Raw genomic sequence first — 20,055 nt, 5'->3', positions numbered from 1 at the left:
TTCTCCCCAATCTTGCCAGATACATGTTTAACAAATATTTAAAGGGTACAGATTTGCCTGGTTGCCAAATTGTGAGCACACATGTCTCATTCTGGCTTTGCTAATTGGTTCCAGTTCTAACACCTGGAACCACACAAAATGAGTTTAATCCGGTTTCCATACAACTGACCTTCAAATACTTGAAAAGAGTTGCCCCGTCCTCCCGCTTCTTCTCCACATTAAGTAAGCCCACCCCTTCTTGGGAATGGCTTCAAGTTTTGTCATTTTCATTACTACCTTTCTGCAGAGACATTACCGTTTGCCAATGTGTTCAAGTGTGATTCCCAGTATTGAACACAACATAACAAATGTCTGATGCCACATTTATAACAGGCAGGCATCCTGCTCGACCTGTCTTGCCAACTCTGTGGTACAATAACAAGGAAAGCTAAGGGAAAAGAAACATCCCACATCCCTTTAATAGAATGGCTCAGTGTCTTAAACTTCCTGGAGCAATTTAGAGGACTTGCCTAGCTCAGGAGCAACCAGTCAAGACCCAGTCAGGAGACAGAATCCACACCCATTAGTTGAAGAGAAAGGATTTCATATAAAGAATTGTTAGCAAGATATAAAATTGCTTACTAGGTAAGTGAAAAGGTAAAGAGGATACTAAAGCATCACAGACTAGCAAATGCAGGAAGTTACTGACTACGGATGTTAGTCCAACCTGTGCTAAGCGCCAAGACAGGATTAAACATGCGAGGATTTCATTAGGGGAAATGCCTGTGTGAAACGAAACAGAGAGGGCGCTGGGAAAGATGGCAGGCTGCACAGCAAGTATAACCTGAGTGAAGGAGTCAGGGCTGGAAAATCGAAGGGAATTTCAGCAAAGTCATAGGGAAGTCATTGAGCCAAAGTCCCCTGCCAGGGGAATGCTCTCTCTCCCAGAAATGGGCGTGCCTCAGTCTCCCCACATGCGGAGCCAGTGGAGGTAGCGGAGGAAGGAGGCACCACCTTCAGATGGACACCTCAAAGGATGGATTTCAACACACAGTATTTGGGCCCTTTGGCCAGTTACACATAGGTTTACCAGATAAAACACAGGACACCCATTTAACTTGAATTTGAGATAAATATGAGTAGATTTTTAGTAGAAAGCTGTCCCAAGTATTGCATAGGATATACTTATACTAAAAAAACCACGTGTGATATATCTGAAATTCAAATTTAACTGGATCCATTTTGTGTTATTTAATAACACCTGTATTTAGTGTTATAAAATTTAACCATTTAAAGCATTACAATGATTTTTACTGTATCAGTTGTGCAACCATCATCACAAGTTTAGAACATTTTCTTCATACCAAAAAGCAACCTTACACTCCTTAGCCCTCACCTTCCAATCCAGGAATGGGGTGTGCCCCTCAACCCTAAGAAACCATGCATCTACTTTCCATCTCTACAAATTTGCCTATTATGGATGTTTCATATAAATGGAATCAAAAGAATGTGGTCCTTTGTGACTGGCTTCTTTGCAATGTTCGTCCATGTTGTGAAATGTATCATACCTCATTTCCTTTTATTGTCAAATAATACTTCCTTGTATGGATAGCGATATTTATCCCTTCATTAACTGATGGACATTTACATTGTTTCCGCTGTTTCGCTATTATGAATAAAGCTGCTATGAAAATTTCTGTGCAAGTTTTTGTGCACACATATGCTTTCATTTCTCTTGGGAGTGGAATTGCTGGATCATGTGATAACTATGTTTAACCATTTGAGGAGCTTAGACTGTTTTCCAAAGTGGCTACACCATTTTACATTTCCACCAGCAGTATATGAAGATTCCAATTTCTCCACATCTTCATTGACACTCATTATCTGTGTTTTGATTATGACCATCTAATGGATGTGTGTGAAATGGTATCTCATTGGGGTTTTGATTTGCATTTCCCTAGTGGCTGATGATGTTGAACAACTTTTGTATCTCATTGGGGTTTTGATTTGCATTTCCCTAGTGGCTGATGATGTTGAACAACTTTTGTATCTCATTGAGGTTTTGATTTGCATTTCCCTAGTGGCTGATGATGTTGAACAACTTTTGTATCTCACTGGGGTTTTGATTTGCATTTCCCTAGTGGCTGATGATGTTGAACAATTTTTGTATCTCATTGGGGTTTTGATTTGCATTTCCCTAGTGGCTGATGATGTTGAACAATTTTTGTATCTCATTGGGGTTTTGATTTGCATTTCCCTAGTGGCTGATGATGTTGAACAATTTTTGTGCTTATTGGCCTTTTGTGTGTGTGTGTGTGTGCGTGTGTGTGTATGTGTGTTTTTGGCATGGGCTGGCTCCAGGAATCAAACCTGGATCTCTGGCATGGCAGGTGAGAATTTTGCCACTGAACTACCATTGCACCACCCTGTATATATTTTTTAAGAATTGTCCATTTAGATTCTTCCTTATTTTTTTTTTTGTTTGCTGTATTTTGGGGGCCACATTTCATTCTTTCCCGTGTATCCCATTATTGCAGTACCATTTTGCTGAATCTTTGTTTTTTTCTCATTTGTTTGTTTGCAAAGTACATGGACCAGGAATCAAACCTTTGTCTCCCACACGGCAGGCGAGAATTCTACCCCTGAACTACACTTGCACCCCCTAGATTTTTGTTTGTTTTTGATTGGGTCATTTGTCTTTTATTATTGAGTAGTAATATTATTAATATATTCTATATAAATGTACCTTATTCAAGACAAATCTTTCTCCCTATGAATTGTCTTTTCACTTTATTGATGGCGTCTTTTGGTGATATCCAATTTATCTATTTTTTCTTTTAGTACTTGTACTTTGGTATAATGTATAAAGATTTGTGCTCAATTAAAGGTCATGTAGATTTGTATCTGGGCTTTCTTCTAAGAGCTTTATAGTTTTGGCCCCACATGTAGGTCTTCGAACTTTTCATATGACATGCAATAGAGATCCAAATTTATGCTTTTGTATGCAGATATCTGCTTGTCCCAGAACCATCTGTTGAAAAGACTATTCTTTCCCCATTGAATTGACTTGGCACTGTTGCTCAAGATCAATTGACTATAAAGGTGAGGTTTTATGTCTGACTTTCAATTCTATTCCATTGATCTATATGTCTACCTTTTGCCAATAACACACTGTCTTGAGTACTGTGGCCTTGTAGTAAGATTTTTTGGAATTTTTTTAGAGAATTTGTAGGCTCACAGAAAAATTATATGGAAAATATAGAGTTCCCATCCCCTCAGGCATGCATTTAACCTATTATTAATAATTTGCATTAGTGTGTTATCTTTGCAACTTCACACTTTGATGAAATAATATCATTTTAATTATACTAAGTACATAGTATTGGATTAGAGTACACAGTTTACATTGTACTCTCCTATGTTGCTGTTTTAAAATATCTATTCAAGTAACATATATACTTAAAATTCCCCCTCTTAGCCATATTCAAATACATAATTAAAAGTGGTGTCATTCCGCTGAGGCTCAGCATCAAGGGATTGAGGAAACCTTCCTGACCAAAAGGGGGAAGAGTGAAATGAGACCAAATAAAGTGTCAGTGGCTGAGAGGTTTCAAACAGAGTCGAGAGGTTATCCTGGAGGTTATTCTTACGCATTAAATAGATATCATCTTTTTAGTTAAGGCGTAACAGAGAGGCTGAAGGGAACTGCCTGAAAATGTAGAGCTGTGTTCCAGTAGCCATGTTTCTTGAAGATGATTGTATAATGACATAGCTTTCACAATGTGACTGTGTGATTGTGAGAACCTTGTGTCTGAGGTTCCTTTTATCTACCTTATCAACAGATGAGTAAAACATATGGAATAAAAATAAATAATAGGGGGAACAAATGTTAAAATAAATTTAGTAGATTGAAATGCTAATGATAAATGAAAGGGAGGGGTAAGGGGTATGGTATGTATGAATTTTTTTGTGTTGTCTTTTTATTTCTTTTTCTGAATAGAGGCAAGTGTCCCAAGAAACGATCATGAGGATGAATATGCAACTTTATGATGATATTGTGAATTATTGGTTATATATGTAGAATGGAATGATCAAAAGTTAAGAATGTGTTTGTTTGGTGTTTTTTGGTATTTAAAAAAAATTAAAAATTAATTTTAAAATAAGTGGTGTCATTCAAATATAATGGCATTAATTGTATTCCCAATGCCCTGTTATTATGACCACCATCCCTTATCAGACCTTATAAATCACCCCAAACTGAAATTCTAGACCAATTAATCATGAACTCCCCACTCCCTGTTCCCAACAGGGCACCTGTTCACCGGGATTCTAGTTTCTGATTCCTACTCTGTGAATTTGTTTCTTCTAATTATTTCATAGCTGTGAGATGCAATACAATATGTGCCCTTTTGTATTTTGTATTAAATATCATCTACCCAAACAAGATATTTTCAACGTTCGTCCATGTCGTCACATGCATCTTCTCATGGCTGAATAGTCTTCCAAGGTCTGTACACACCACACATTGTATACAGTCATCACTAGGTGGACACGTGGGTTCCTTCCACCTTATTGCAATTGTGCACGATGAAGATGTGGACATTAATGCGCAGGCACCTGCTTGAGTCCTTTCTTTCAATTCTTTTGGGTATATATGTGGAATGGATTGCTGGGCCATAGGGTAATTCTATAATTACTTTCTGAGCAAGTGCCGAGCTGTTTTCCACAGTGGCTGCACCTTTTTGTATACCTACCAACAATGAATGAGTGCTCCTAGTCTCCACCCTCTCCAACATTTGTTATTTCCTGTTGTTGTTTTATTTAATAGCAGCCACTTAGTGGGTGTGAAATGGTGTCTCGTTGTGGTGTGGGTGTTTGTTGTTGTTGTTGTTCTTTACTTTAATGAGTTAAAATACTTATGGAAGAAACAGAATACGTTTTAAAAGTCAGAGGTATCCCACATAGGACATAATCCTCAAACATAGAAGAATTATCTGCAAAGTCTTCAAAAATCTATGCTAATGCAAATGTACTAAGAAATGATGATCATGCATCTATGTGATGATGTTAAGAATTAATGATTGCATGTGTAGAATGGTATGATCTCTAAATGTTGGGTTAATTTCTTTTTTTCCGTTAATTAAAAAAAAAAAAAAAGAGAAGGGATAATTGGAGATGAAGGGATACAGACTGTACAACGGGACTGGATATAAAAACTCAGAAATGGACAGCACAATACTACCCAATTGTAATGCAATTATGTTAAAACACTGAATGAAGCTGCATGTGAGGTATAGGTTTTTTGTTTTTGTTTTTTTTTCTTTCTATTATTGTTTTAATTCTTATTCTGTTGTCGTTTTATTTCTTTTTCTAAATCGATGCAAATGTACTAAGAAATGATGAATATGCAACTATGTGATGTTATTAAGAATTACTGATTGTACATGTAGATTGGAATGATTTCTAATTGTTTTGTTAATTCTTTTTTTAATTAATAAAAAAAAAATTAAAAAAAAAAAATCTATGCTAAGGCATCCAGTGTTCCCTCTGTCATCCTTTCATAGGTGGGCTCAACTAGAAAGCCTGGATCCCCCAAGATTCCCATTTTCCTCAAGTCCATCCAATGGACACTGCTTTTTTGACACTAAGAATCTAGTTGAATCTGGAGGGAGGGAGCAAGCTGGTGGCACTCTCTGCAGAAGCCAAGCAATGCTTAAATCAAAGGAACACGTTTCTTCGAGTGCATCTGGCAGTGATTTGGGTAGTGAAGTCAACAAAAAGTTAAAGAGGAAGAAGCAAGCTACTCCAGAAAAACCTATAAAGAAGCAGGAGACTGGTGAAACCTGGAGACCCTGTGATCTTCCAAGCAGAGCAGCAGCAGCAGCAGAGATTACAACATGCTTCAGATTGGAAAATTGAGGTCCGTCAGTTCTCACAACTTTGAAGGGAAAGTCCTCGTTGACATCAGAGAATACTGAATGGACCCAGAAGGTAAAATGAAACCAGAAAGAAAGGTATTTCAGTAAATCCTGAGCAATGGAGTCAGCTGAAGGGACAGATTTCTAACACTGATGATGCAGTAAGAAAATTGTAAAATCAGAGCCATATAAAATTGTACTCTTCTAGTTGTTTTAAGGTCTTTTTATATTGGCTTTTATTTTCTAAACGCTGTTTTCTAAGTGATTGTATATTTGGATTGCAATAATATTTGTAAGGCAAGTGCTTTTACTTATCGTGCATTATTAAATATGTTCTGTGTGAAGCTAATTGTCAGCTATACTAAAGAGGATTGCTCCAGCCCGTCACCTAGTGTAAAATAAAATCAAGTAATGCAATCTTAATGGTTGTGGCCTTTTTTGATCGGAAGAGTTGATACTGCTTAAAACCAAAAATAACAGTTTATAGACCTTTCAGTTTCAACTTGGCTTTTACATTAAAAAGGATTTGCATAGCAAATATTGAGAGCTTTTTTTAAAAACAAAAACAGAACATCAGATAGTTCCATCTCCCTACCCAATATTATTAACAGCCCCTTCCAACATGAAAAAGTTAGAATGGCTGTAACCCAAACACCCCTAAAGAGAGGGATGGAAAGATCAAAGGTGATGGTGGAGTTATACAGAGAAGGTAGGGTTTAACAAGTGAATATGATTGCTAATCATTAAATTGATATTCCTTTTAGTCTCCAGTACCTCAGAGCAGCTAGAAGTAAAAACCTAAAATTGTGAAATTGTAAACATGTCAAACTCTAAAATCTGTTCTATAACTAATTATGATGTTGTGCTTTGAAATCTATTTCTTTTTATATATATGCTATTTTTCACAAAAAAAGGAGAAAAAAGTCAATTGTGATGATAAAAAGTATTTATTCCTTCTAGCCTTCCAGATTCTGGGGCAGCTAGAAGGAAAATTCTGAGAGGATCATATGGTAGCTCATGACAAACTCTGGGATCTGTCCTGTAACTGCTTGCTGAAGAGTGCTTTGAAAACTTTTGGTTTTTATTTCTTTGCTTTGTATATGTTATACTATACAATAAAAAAATTGAAAAAATAAAATAATCTAGTCAAGGCAGTGGATGTTCAGGCTGGCGTGGCTAGGCACGCAGGCTGCCGTGGTCTCAGTGCACAGATGCTGGTGGCCACTGAGCAGGATGTGCTCCAGTGACACCATGCAGCAGTGCAGGCCCGGGCTCACATCTCATTGTTATTTTTTTTTTTTTTTTTTTTTTTTTTTTAAGAGAGAGGGAGGAAGGGAAGGAAAGACAGAGAAGGAAGGAAGGATGGAAGGAAGGAAGGGAGGAAGAAAGGGAAACATTTTTAAACATTTTCTTGTTTTATTATATTTTGTTTGTTTGTTTGTTTTTTTACATGGGCTGGGGCCGGGAATCGAACCGGGGTCCTCCGGCACGGCAGGCAAGCACTCTTGCCCGCTGAGCCACCGCGGCCCGCCCTCATTGTTATTTTAATTTGCATTTCCCTAATGGCTAATGATGTTGAGCATCTTTCATGTGCTTTTTGGCCATTTATTTATCTTCTTTGGAGAAATATCACTTTAAGTCTTTGCCCATTTGTTAATTGGGTGGTTTTTTTATTTTGTTATTGAGTTGCAGGATTTTTCCATATATTTTGGATATTTAACCCTTATTGGATATGTGATTCCAGATATATTCTCCTATTTTGTAGGATGTCTTGCGGGGGGGGGGGGGGCTGGGTGTACTTTATTGATGGTATATGACAAGGTAGGGTTCTCAGCCCCTCTGTTCCTCAGGGGATCTGGGTGGCAGCCGTGGAGGATGGGCGACACTCAGGACTGGGGGATTGAGTGGGACCAGGAGTCCCCAGCAGCTGACAGCCTCTCTTCCTCTCATGCTGTCTCTGGGAGTGGCGGTCCGGGAGCTCTTACTCCTCGGAGGCTATGTAAACCGTAAGGTCCACCACCCTCTTGCTGTAGCCAAATTCATTATCATACCAGGAAAGGAGCTTAATAAAGTGGTGATTACAGGCAATACCAGCCCCAATATCAAAAGTGGAGGAGGGGGTGTCGTGGTTAAAGTTGCAGGAGACAACCGGGTCCTCAGTGTCACCCAAGATGCCCTTTGGGAGGCCCTCTGACACCTGCTTCACCACCTTCTCAATGTCATTGTACACGGCCACTTTCTCCAGCCAGTGGGTCAGATCCATGGTGGACACATTGGGGGTGGGGACGCAGAAGGCCAGGCCAGTGGCTTCCCATTCAGCTCTGGTCTGAGAGTTCACCCACCACCTTGGCAGCCCTGGTAGATGCAGGAACTATATTCTGTAGAGTCCCATGGCTGTCACGCCACATTTTCCATCAGAGACCACAGTCTTTTGGGTAGCAGTGATGGCATGGAGAGTGGTCATGAGTCCCTCCACAACGCCAAAGTTCTCATGGATAACCTTGGCCAGGGGGGTTAGGCAGTTGGTGGTGAAGGAAGCATTGCTGACCATCTTTTTTTTTTAATGTTTTTATTGGTAAACAAAATATAAACACAAACATTCTTTTTTTTTAAATTTATTTATTCATTAATTTTAAAAAATTAACAACAAATGAACAAAAACATTCATATGCGATCATTCTGTTTTACATATATAATCAGTAATTCACAATATCATCACATAGTTGCATATTCATCATTTCTTATAACACTTGCATCAAATTAGAAAAAAAATAAAAAGACAACAGAAAAAGAAATACAACAAAAAAAGAAAAAAAGATAATACATACCATATCCCTTACCCATCGCTTCCATTGATCACTAGCATTTCAAACTAAATTTATTTTAACATTTGTTCCCCCTATTATTTATTTTTATTCATATGTTCTACTCATCTGTTGACAATGTAGATAAAAGGAGCATCAGATACAAGGTTCTCACAATCACGCAGTCACATTAAAACACAAACAGTCTTAACATACAAACATTCCATACATGGTGTACAATCAGTGACTCACAATGTCATCATATAGTTGTATACTTATCACCATGATTTTTTTAGAACATTTGCATCACTTCAGAAAAAGAAATAAAAAGAAAAAAAATCACACATACCATATCTCTTACCCTCCCCTCTCATTGACCACTAGTATTTCCATCTACCCAATTTAATTTAACATTTGTTCCCCCATTGTTTATTTTTTATCCATATTTTTTATTCATCTGTCCGTACCCTAGATAAAGGGACCATCAAACACAAGGCTTTCACAATCACGCAGTCACACTGTAAATGTTATATCTTCATACAACCATCTTCAATAAACAAGGCTACTGGAACACAGCTCTACAGCTTCAGGTATTTCCCCTTATTTGCAGATGATCTTGAGGGGGTTGTCATACTTCTCATAGTTCACGCCCATCACAAACATGGGGGCATCGGCCAAAGGGGCAGAGATGATGACTCTTTTGCCACCCTTCAAGTGAGCCCCACTCTTCTCCATGGTTGTGAAGACACCAGTGGACTCACAACATAGCACCAGCTTCGCCGCATTTGTGGTTGGTGAGATCTCACTCCTGGAAGATAGTAACGGGATTCCCATTGACGTCAAGCTTCTCATCCTCAACCTTGATGGTGCCTTTGAACTTGCCATGGGTGGGCTCATAGTGGAACATGTAGACCATGTAGTTAAGGTCAATGAAGGGGTCATGGAGGCAATAACCTGCGCTTTGCCAGAGTTTACAGCAGCCACGGGAAACAGGCACCTAATACGGCCAAATTTGTTTATTTCAACCTTCACCATTATGCCTCAGAGATGTGGCTGGCACTGCGTGAAAATATGAGGCTGTCTGTTGAACAGGGAGGAGCAGAGAGCTGTAAGTTGACTTTATATATTAATGATGAAGATCTTTCATACAAAAATGTTTAATTTTGAGGTCCCATTTGTCTATTTTTTTTCTTTTGTCGCTCATACTTTTGGTGTAAAGTAAAAAACACAGCTACCTAACACAAGCCCTGAAGACGCTTCCATATGTTTTTTTCCTAGGAGTTTAATAGTTTGGTTCTTATAAGTAGGTCCTTGTTTTATTTAATTTTTGTATATAATGTGAGATAGGAGTCCACCTCCATTCTTTTGCATATGGTTTTTCCAGAACCACTGGTTGAAGAAACTGCTTTTTCCCATTTAGTGGACTTGGGAACCTTGTCAGAAATCATTTGGTCCCCATCGGGGGAATTCCCAATATTTTTGCAAGCAGTGGGGACAACCCATTCAATAGGCTGAGCCCTCAATCTAGTGGTTCACCCCTTTGAAACTTATCCCTGCAAAAGAGAAGCTGGGCCTGCTTATGATTGTGCCTAGAAATCACCCCCAGAGAATCTCTTCTGTTGTTCCAATTTGGCCTCTTTCTCTAAATCAACCCAACAAGTGAATTCACTGCCCTCCCCCCTGCATGAGACATGACTCCCAGGAGTATAAATCTCCCTGGCAGTGTGGGACAGGACTCCCAGGAATGAGCTGGGACCCAGCATCATGGGATTGAGAAAGCCTTCTTGACCAAAAGGGGGAAAAGAGAAATGAAACAAAATAAAGTTTCAGGGGCTGAGAGATTTCAGACAGAGTTGAGAGGTTTTACTGGAGGTTATTCTTATGTGTTATATAGATATCCCCTTTTCAGTTTATGGTGTATTGGAGTGACTGCAGGGAAGTACCTGAAATTGTTGAACTGTATTCCAGTAGATTTGATTCTTGAAAATGATTGTATAACTATAGAGCTTTTATAGTGGGACTGTGTGATTGTGGAGATCTTATGTCTGATGCTTCCTTTATCCAGGGTATGGACAGATGAGTTAAAAAAAATAAGGATAAAAAAAATAAATAATAGGAAAGATAAAGGGTAAAAAATTAAGTAGATTGAAATACTGGTGGTCGATGGAATCTTGGATAGAGTGTGTCTTTGTTGGTTTATCCAGGTTAGTGTGATACCCTGATATATCCCAGAGTAATTTGAGCAGTGATTAAGAAATATTTGCAAAGTCCCCTTGGGGCACTGGAGAAAAAAGAGGAAAGATTCAACTTTCCCATTTGGAGAATTTCTGATATTCTTGCAAGCAGTGGAGACAACCAACTGAATAGGCCAAGCCCTCAATCTTGGAGTTTACCCTTATGAAAGCTATTCCTGCAAAGGATAGGCTAGTTAAAATTAGGCTTTGAGTCATTCCCAGAGAACATCTTTTGTTGCTCAGATGTGGCCTCTCTAAGCCAACTCAGCAGGTGAACTCACTGCTCCCCACCCCCCTGATGTGGGACATGACTCCCAGGGGTGTAAATCTCCCTGGCAACATGGGGCAGAGATCCTGGGATGAGTGGAGCATGAAGGGATTGAGAAACTTTCCTGACTAAAAGGGGTAAGAGAGAAATGAGACAAAATAAAGTGTCAATGTCTGAGAGATTTCAAAAGAGGTGAGAGGTGTTCCAGTTTGCTAGCTGCTGGAATGCAATATACCAGAAACAGAACAGCTTTTAAAGGGGGGATTTAATAAGTTGTAAGTTTACAGTTTTTAGGCCGTGAAAATGTCCAAATTAAAGCAAAGCTATAGAAATGTCCAATCTAAGGCATCCAGGAAAAGATACCTTGGTTCAAGAAGGCCGATGAGGTTCAAGGTTTCTGTCTCAACTGGAGAGGCACATGGTGAACTTGGTGGCATCTGCCAGCTTCTCTCCAGGCCTCTTGCTACTTGAAGCTCCCTGGCTGCCTTCTCCTTCTTCATCTCCAAAGGCCAGTGGACTCTGTGGCTCTCTCCTCTTTCTGTCATGGTTCCACAGCTCTCGCCTCATTCTGGAAAAGGAACTCTCGGGTGGGCCATGGTGGCTCAAAGGCAGAGTTCTCACCTGCCATGCCAGAGACCTGGGTTCAATTTCCAGTGCTTGCCTATGTTAAAAAAAAAAAAAGGAATTCTCTCCAAAATCTCTCCTTTTTCATAGGATTCCAGTAACTAATCAAGACCCACATGGAATGGGTAGAGTCATTTTTCCACCTAATCAAGATTAATACCCGCAATTGGGTGAGGCACAGCTCCATGGAGATAATCTAATCAAGAAATTCCAACCTGCATTGTTGAGTAGGGATTAAAGAAACATTGTTCCCGCAAGATTGGATCAGGATTAAAACATGGCTTTTCTAGGGTACATAAATCTTTTCAAACCAGCACAAGAAGTTATCCTGGAGGTTATTTTTATGCATTATATAGATATCCCTTCTTAGTTTATGGTGCATTGGAGTGAGTGGAGGGAAGTACTTGAAACTGTAGAGCTGTGTTCCACTAGCCTTCATTCTTGAAGATGATTGTATGAAGATATAACATTTACAATGTGACTGTGGGGTTGTGAAAACATTGTATCTGTTGCTCCTTTTATCCAGGGTATGGACAGATGAGTAAAAAAAAATATGGATGGAAATTAAATAACTAACAGAGGAGACAAAGGGTAGAATAAATTGGGTAGATGGAAATACTAGGGGTCAGTGAGAGGGAGGGGTAAGGGGCATGGGATGTATGAGTTTTTTCTTTTTCCTTTGTATTTCTTTTTCTGGAGTGATGCAAATGTCCTAAAAAAGGATTATGGTGATAGATACAAAACTATATGATGATATTGTGAATCACTGATTGTATACCATGTATGGAATGTTTGTGTGTTGAGATTTCTCAATAAAAATTTTAAAAAAAGAAATACTGGTGGTCAATGAGAGGGAGGAGTAAAACGTATGAAATGTATGAGTTTTTCTTTTTATTTCTATTTCTGTAATGATGCAAATGTTCTAAAAATGATTATGGTGCCCCGGCCCTTCCCGTGTCCTCGCCTCCCCGGCCCTCCAAAAAATAAAAATAAAAAATAAAATAAAAAATGATCATGGTGATGAATTCTCAATTATGCAATACTATTGTGAGCCAGTAATTGTACAGCATGTATGGACTGTATATATGTGAAGATTTCTCAATAAAAATATTTTTGAAGAAAAACTAAAAAGAAAGGGGGAAAAAGTGATATGTGACTGTGGAGACAAAGAAAGCAGTATTTCCAAGAGTTTAGAAAGCCTTGCACATGGGATGCTCCAGGGTCATTGTGGACTGGTTCTGACAAAGGGTACAAAAGTTGTCCACATTATGAAGTCTTTGCAGCTGCCTACTCCAAAAGTTTAGGTTATGGCATGTTTTAGGGCCCATGCTCTAGTATGCATGGGATCCAAAATAAGAATAATTGCACTGAAAGAAGAAGAGAAATACATAAGCAGTGTTTGGGAAGACTTGGGTGGGTGTGGGAGAAATTGTTGGTCCTTCAAAGAGGCTTCTTAGGCATTATTGGTATAAGGGGAAATTACTGGCATGATTCAATGGATCTAATTAGAAAACATAATTTCTTTTGAAATACATTTGTGTAATTAGGGAAATCAATCAATCTATAAAATAAATTCTCATTTAATTTAAAATTTTAATAACGGTATTCTGCAGTACAGATATTTTACAATATTTTGACAAAATGCAAATTTTTAATATTATAATGTTTCAATTATTTGTCATATGGAAATTTCTTTATGAAGCAAACTCTACTAAAATATTACCTAAATAATTCCAAAAAGAAATAAATAAGGACAAAAATAAATAAATGATATGGTAGAATGAAGGGAAAAAGAGCTGGGTGGATTAAAAAACTAGTGGTCAATGAGAGGGAGAGGTAATACTAGTGGTCAATGAGAGGGACATACAATTTTTTTTCTTTTTTCTTTTTATTTCTTTTTCTGAGGCGATGCAAATATTCTAAAACCATTTTAGTTGTGAGTGCACAGCTATAAGATGACATTGTGAGCCATTGATCGTATGCTTTGGATGAACTGTATGTGTGTGAAGATATCTCAATAAAAATATTTTTAAAAAATCAACTGGCCATAGATGTAAGGGTTTATTTCTGAACTCTCAATTTGATTCTGTTTGTCTGCCAGTATCCTGCTGTTTTCATTACTGTAGCTTTTTAATAAGATTTAGTAATTTATTTTTTTGCATGGGCAGGCACCGGGAAGTGAACGCAGGTGGCAGGCAAGAACTCTGCCTGCTGAGCCACCATGGCCTTTTAATAAGATTTAAAATCTAGAAGTATAAGTCTTCTGATTTAATTTTTCTTTCTCAAGATGACTCTGTCTATTCGGGGACCCATCCCCCTCCATATAAATTTGATGATTGGATTTTCTGTTTCTGCAAAAAAGGCTTTGGAAACTTTGATTGAGATTGCATGGACTCTGTAAATAGCTTTGGGTAGAAATGACATTTTTTTTTTTTTCTGTTGGTTTCCTTTTTTCTTTTTTAATTTTTTTAATTTAGTTTTTTAATGTTTTAAAAAATATAACAACAAGCACAAACATTCTTAACTATTCCATTCTACATATATAATCAGTAATTCACAATATCTTCACATAGTTGCATATTCATCATTACGATAATTTCTTAGAACATTTGCATCAATTCAGAAAAAGAAATAAAAAGACAACAGGAAAAAAATTCATACATACCATACCCCTTACCCCCCATTTCATTGATCACTAACATTTCAATCTAAATTTATTTTAACATTTGTTCCCCCTATTATATATTTTTATTCCATATGTTTTCTCAATTCTTTGATGCTGAGTTTCAGCTCATTCTAGGATTTCTGTCCCTCGTTGCCAGGAAGGTCCACACCCCTGGGAGTCATGTCCCACGTAGACAGGGGGAGTGCAGTGAGTTTGCTTGTTGTGTTGGTGGAAAGAGAGAGGCCACATCTGAGCAACAAAAGAGGTTCTCTTGGGGGTGACTGTTAGGCCTAATTTTAAGTAGGCTTGACTTATCCTTCGTGGGGTTAAGTTTCACATAAACAAACCCCAAGATTGGGGGCTCAGTCTATTGCTTTGGTTGTCTACATTGCTTGTGAGAATATCAAGAATTCAACTTGGGAAGTTGAATTTTCCCATTAGGGTGATATTGACCTCACAGAATGAGATAGGGAGTGTTCCTTCCTTCACATTTTTGGAAGAGTCTGAAAGAGATCAGTGTTAATACTTCTTGGAATGTTTGGTAAATTCACAGACAAACTGTCTATCTGGGTGTTTTTTTGGTTGGAAGAATTCGATTAATGATCAGTCTCCTTACTGTTGAGATTTTCTGTTTCTTCCTGAGGCAGTATAGGGAGCTTGTGTATTTCTAGGAATATGTCCATTCATCTAGTTGTCTTAGTATCCTTCTATAAAACTTTTTGTTTCTGTGGGGTCCATAGTAATGTTCCCCATTTGCTTTCTGATTTCAGTTATTTCCATCTTCGCACTCTTTTCATTTTTCAGTGTAGCTAAAAGTTTGTTGATTTTATTGATCTTTTCAAAAATTGACTTTTGATTTCATTGATTCTATTGCTTTTTTATTCTCTATTTCATTTATCTCAACTCTAATCTTTTTTTCTTTTCTTCCTTCTTCTTCCATTGGGTTTCATTTGCTTTTCTTTTTCTAGGTCCTCCAGTTGTGAGATTAGGTCTCTGATGGGAAATTTTTATTCTGTTTTATTGTAAACATTTAGAGCTATAAATTTCCCTGTCAGCACTGACAGCTGCCACCCATAAGTTTGGTATGGTGTGTGTCTGTTTTCTTTTGCCTCAAGACATTTCTTTAATGTCCCTTGTGATTTCTTCATTGACCCTGTTCTAGTTTGCTAGCTGCCGGAATGCAATACACCAGAAACAGAATGGCTTTTAAAAAGGGGAATTTAATAAGTTACTAGTTTACAGTTCTAAGGCTGAGGAAGTGTCCCAGTTAAAACCAGTCTATAGAAATGTCCAATCAAAGGCATCTATCCAGGGAAAGATACCTTGGTTCAAGAAGGCCAATGAAGTTCAGAGTTTCTCTCTCAAGTGAGAAGGCACATGGTGAACACAGTCAGGGTTTCTCCCTCATCTGGAAGGGCACATGGCGAATACGGCGTCATCTGCTAGCTTTCTGTCCTGGCTTCCTGTTTCATGAAGCTTCTCAGGAGGCGTTTTCCTTCATCTCCAAAGGTCACTGGCTCGTGGACTCTCTGTTTCGTGGTGCTGCAGTATTCTCTGCTCTCTCGAATCTCCTTCATTCTCCAAAAATGTTTCCTCTTTTATAGGACCCCATAAACTTATCAAGAACCACCCAAATGGGTGGAGACATGTTATTACCTAATCTGGTTTAACAACCATTCTTGATTAAATCACATCTTCAGGGAGATGATCTGATTACAGTTTCAAACATACAGGATTGAATAGGGATTATTCTGTCTTTATGAAATGGGATTTAGATTAAAACATGGCTTTTCTAGGGGACATACATCCTTTCAAACCAGCATAGACCCATTGGTTGCTTAAGAGTATAATGCTACATGAGGGCAAAGACACAAATGGATATTTGCACACCAATGTTTATAGCAGCATTATTTACAATTGCCAAGAGATGGAAACAGCCCAAATGTCCATGAACAGCAGAGTGGCTAAACAAGCTGTGGTATATACATATGATCAATATTATGCCGCTATAAGATAGAATAAAGTTATGAAGTATGTAACAACATGGATGGACCTTAAGGACATTATGCTGAATGAGATTAGCCATAAACAAAAGGACAAATACTGTATGGTCTCACTGATATGAACTAACATTAATGAATGAACTTGGATAAATTCAGTTAAGAACAGAGGTCATCAGGAGATAGACATAGGATAAATATTGGGTTATTGGAACTGAAGGGATACAGATTGTGCAACGGGACTGGTTGTAAAATTTCAGATATGGATAACACAATACTACCTAACTGTAATACAATAATGTTAGAACACTGAATGAAGCTGAATGTGAGAATGATAGAGGGAGGAGGCCTAAGGGCACAAATGAAATCAGAAAGAAAGATAGATGATGAAGACTGAGATGGTATAATCTAGGAATACCTAGAGTGTATATTGATAGTGACTAAATATACAAATTTAAAATGTTTTGCAGGAGGAAGAACAAAGAAATGTCAATAATACAGGGTATTGAAAATAGATGGTAATTAATATTTCAAAACTGTAACTTATGTGTGAGGCCAAAACAAAAAATATTTGATACAAAATTTATATTTTGACTAGTGCATTCCCTAATATAACTTATGTGGACAGCTTAATTGAACACCATAAGTACATGGAACCTTGAGTAGGGCATGAGATTTTGTAGATTTGTCCAGAGTGATGCCTTGATAAATCCCAGACAGATTTGAACAGTGAATAAAAAAGTATACGCAAAGTCCCCTTTGGGGAATGGTGAGAAAGGGTGAAAATTCAAGTTCCCCAAGTGGAGAATTCTTGATATTCTCACAAGCCGTGGGGACAACCAAAGCAATAGGCTGAGCCCCCAATCTTGGGGTTTGTTCATATGAAATTTAACCCCGCAAAGGATAGGCTAAGCCTACTTAAAATTAGGCCTAAGAGTCACCCCCAAGAGAACCTCTTTTGTTGCTCAGATGTGGCCTCTCTCTCTCAGCCAACATGACAAGCAAACTCACTGCCATCCCCCTGTCTATATGGGACATGACTCCCAGGAGTGTGGACCTTCCTAGCAACGTGGAACAGAAATCCTAGAATGAGGTAAGACTCAGCATCAAGGGATTAAGAAAACCCTTGAATGAGCTGAGACTCAGCATCAAGGAATTGAGAAAACCTTCTCGACCAAAAGAGAGAGGAGCAAAATGAGACAAAATAAAGTGTCAATGGCTAAGAGATTCCAAACAGAGTTGAGAGGTTATCCTGGAGGTTATTCTTATGCATTAAATAGATATTACCTTTTCAGTTAAGGTATAACAAAGAGGCTGGAGGGAACTGCCTGAAAATGTAGAGCTGTGTTCCAGTAGCCAAATTTCTTGAAGATGTTGGTATAATGATACAGTTTCGCAATGTGACTGTGTGATTGTGAAAACTGTGTGTATGATGCTTCTTTTTATCTACCTTTTGGATAGATGAGTAAAACATATGGATTAAAAATATATAAATAATGGGGGGAACAAATGTTAAAATACATTTAGTAGATTGAAATACTAGTGACCAATGAAATGGAGGGGTAAGGGGTATGTATATATATGAATTTTTTTTCTATTTTCTTTTTATTTCTTTTTCTGAATTGATCTTGATGGTGAATATACAACTATGTGATGAAAAAAAGAATGTTCATATTGTATACTGTTTGGTTTCATTAATAAAAATTTTAAAAAGAAGAGTACATTGCTTAATCTCCACATGCTTGTGAATTTCCATTTCTCCTACTGTTATTTATTACATTACATTTTATTTCAATATTTTTTAATTTGTTGAGACTTGTTTTGTGACCTAACATATCATCTATCTTTGAGAATTATGCATGTGTGTAAAGGAAGAATGTGTATTCTGCTGCCCTGGGTGAAGTGTTCTAAGTGTATCTGATACACTTAGAACACTTGGTTGGTTTGTGGTATTATTCAAGTCTTCTATTTCCTTATTAACCTTCTGCTTAGATTTCCTATCCACTGTTGGCAATGGTGTATTGAACTCACCTACATTTAATGTAGAACCATCTATTTCTGCCTTCAAATGTATCAACAATTGCTTCATATATGTTGGGAAATTGTATTAGGTTTATATATATTTATAATTCTCATGTCTTCTTATTGAATTGACCCTTTTGTAAGTATATAGTAACCTTCTTTTTCCCTCATAACAGTTTTTCCTATAAGTCTATTTTATTTTATGTTAATGCAGCTACCCTAGCTCCCTTCCTGTTACTATTTGCATGGCATAGTTTTTCCATCCTTTCACTTTCATCTCACTTGTGTCTTTGAATTTAAAGTGAGTGTCTTGTAAACAGCCTATAGTTGGGTGATGCTTTTCTATCCATGGGTGATGCTTTTCTATCCATTCTGCCAATGTCTGACTTTTGACTGGGGAGTTTAATTCATTTACATTTAGAGTCACTACTGAAAATATAGGACTCTATTCTGACATTTCATTATTTGGTTTTTATAATCATATCTTTTTTGTCCCTCAATTTTTCCATTAATGCCCACTTTCATATTTGTTTGATTGTTTTTTATTGTACTATTTTGTGTCCCTTCTTATTTCTTTCTGTACATATTTTTCATCTATTTTCTTTGTGGTTATCATGGGGCTTAATATTCTAAATCTATAATAATCATATTTTATTTGAAACTAACTTAACTCCAACAGTCTATAGTGTTCCTATATCCCATCTGCCCCCTTGCCTTTTTGCTGTACTTGTTAAAAGGACGACTTGAAACATTGCATGTCCAAAGTCTTAGATTTATCATGACTTTTTATGCATTTGCATTTTAGAAACTTTAAGAATTAGAAAGTGAAGTTATATAAGAAAATATAAAATAATGCTGGCATTTATAATTGTCCATATGATTATTTTTCCTGGAGGTCTTTATTTCTTTATGCTGCTTCAATCCACTGTCTAGTGTCCTTTTCCCGTCAGCCTGAAGAACTCCTTTTACCTTTGCTTCTAGGGCTGGTGGAGTGGTGACAAAATCCCTCAGCTTTTGTTTATCTGAGAATGTCTTCATCTCGCCCTCATTTTAGAATATCAATCTCACAAGATATAAAATTCTTGGTTAGCAGTTGTTTTCTTTAAGCATTTTAAATATTTTCCCCCACTGCCTTCTAGCACCCATGGTTTCTCATGAGAAACTGGCATATAACTTTATTGGGGCATCCTTGTATATGTAACACATTGCTTTTCTCTTGCAGCTTTCAGAAGTCTCTCCCTTGTCCTTGGCATCTGACTGACTGCTATGTCTGGGCAGGGTTCTCTCTGAGTTTATCCAGTTTGCAATCCATTGAGCTTCCTGTATGTGCATATTCATAGTGTTTGTCAAATTAGGGATGTCTTTTGCCATTATTTCTTTGAATATTCCTTCTGTCCATCTCTCTTTCTTCACCTTCTGGGAAACTCTTAGAGCATATATTCATGTACTTTATGATTTCTTAGATCTCTTAGGTTCTGTTCCCTTTTTTCATTCTGTTTTCTTCATGTTCCTCAGCCCGAATTGTTTCAATTATGGTCATC

General features: G+C 37.6%; 2 pseudogenes; one reads left to right on the top strand and one right to left on the bottom strand.

The window, feature by feature from the left end:
- Positions 1-5,688: 5,688 nt before the first annotated feature.
- Positions 5,689-6,073, top strand: LOC143666115 (activated RNA polymerase II transcriptional coactivator p15 pseudogene; annotated as a pseudogene).
- A 1,805-nt stretch (positions 6,074-7,878) lies between these two features.
- LOC143666114 (glyceraldehyde-3-phosphate dehydrogenase-like) lies at positions 7,879-9,736 on the bottom strand (annotated as a pseudogene).
- Positions 9,737-20,055: the final 10,319 nt, after the last annotated feature.

Source organism: Tamandua tetradactyla, chromosome 22 (genome assembly GCF_023851605.1).
Source record: "Tamandua tetradactyla isolate mTamTet1 chromosome 22, mTamTet1.pri, whole genome shotgun sequence".
NCBI classification, from domain to species: domain Eukaryota; kingdom Metazoa; phylum Chordata; class Mammalia; order Pilosa; family Myrmecophagidae; genus Tamandua; species Tamandua tetradactyla.
This window is presented reverse-complemented; position numbering and strand designations above follow the sequence as displayed.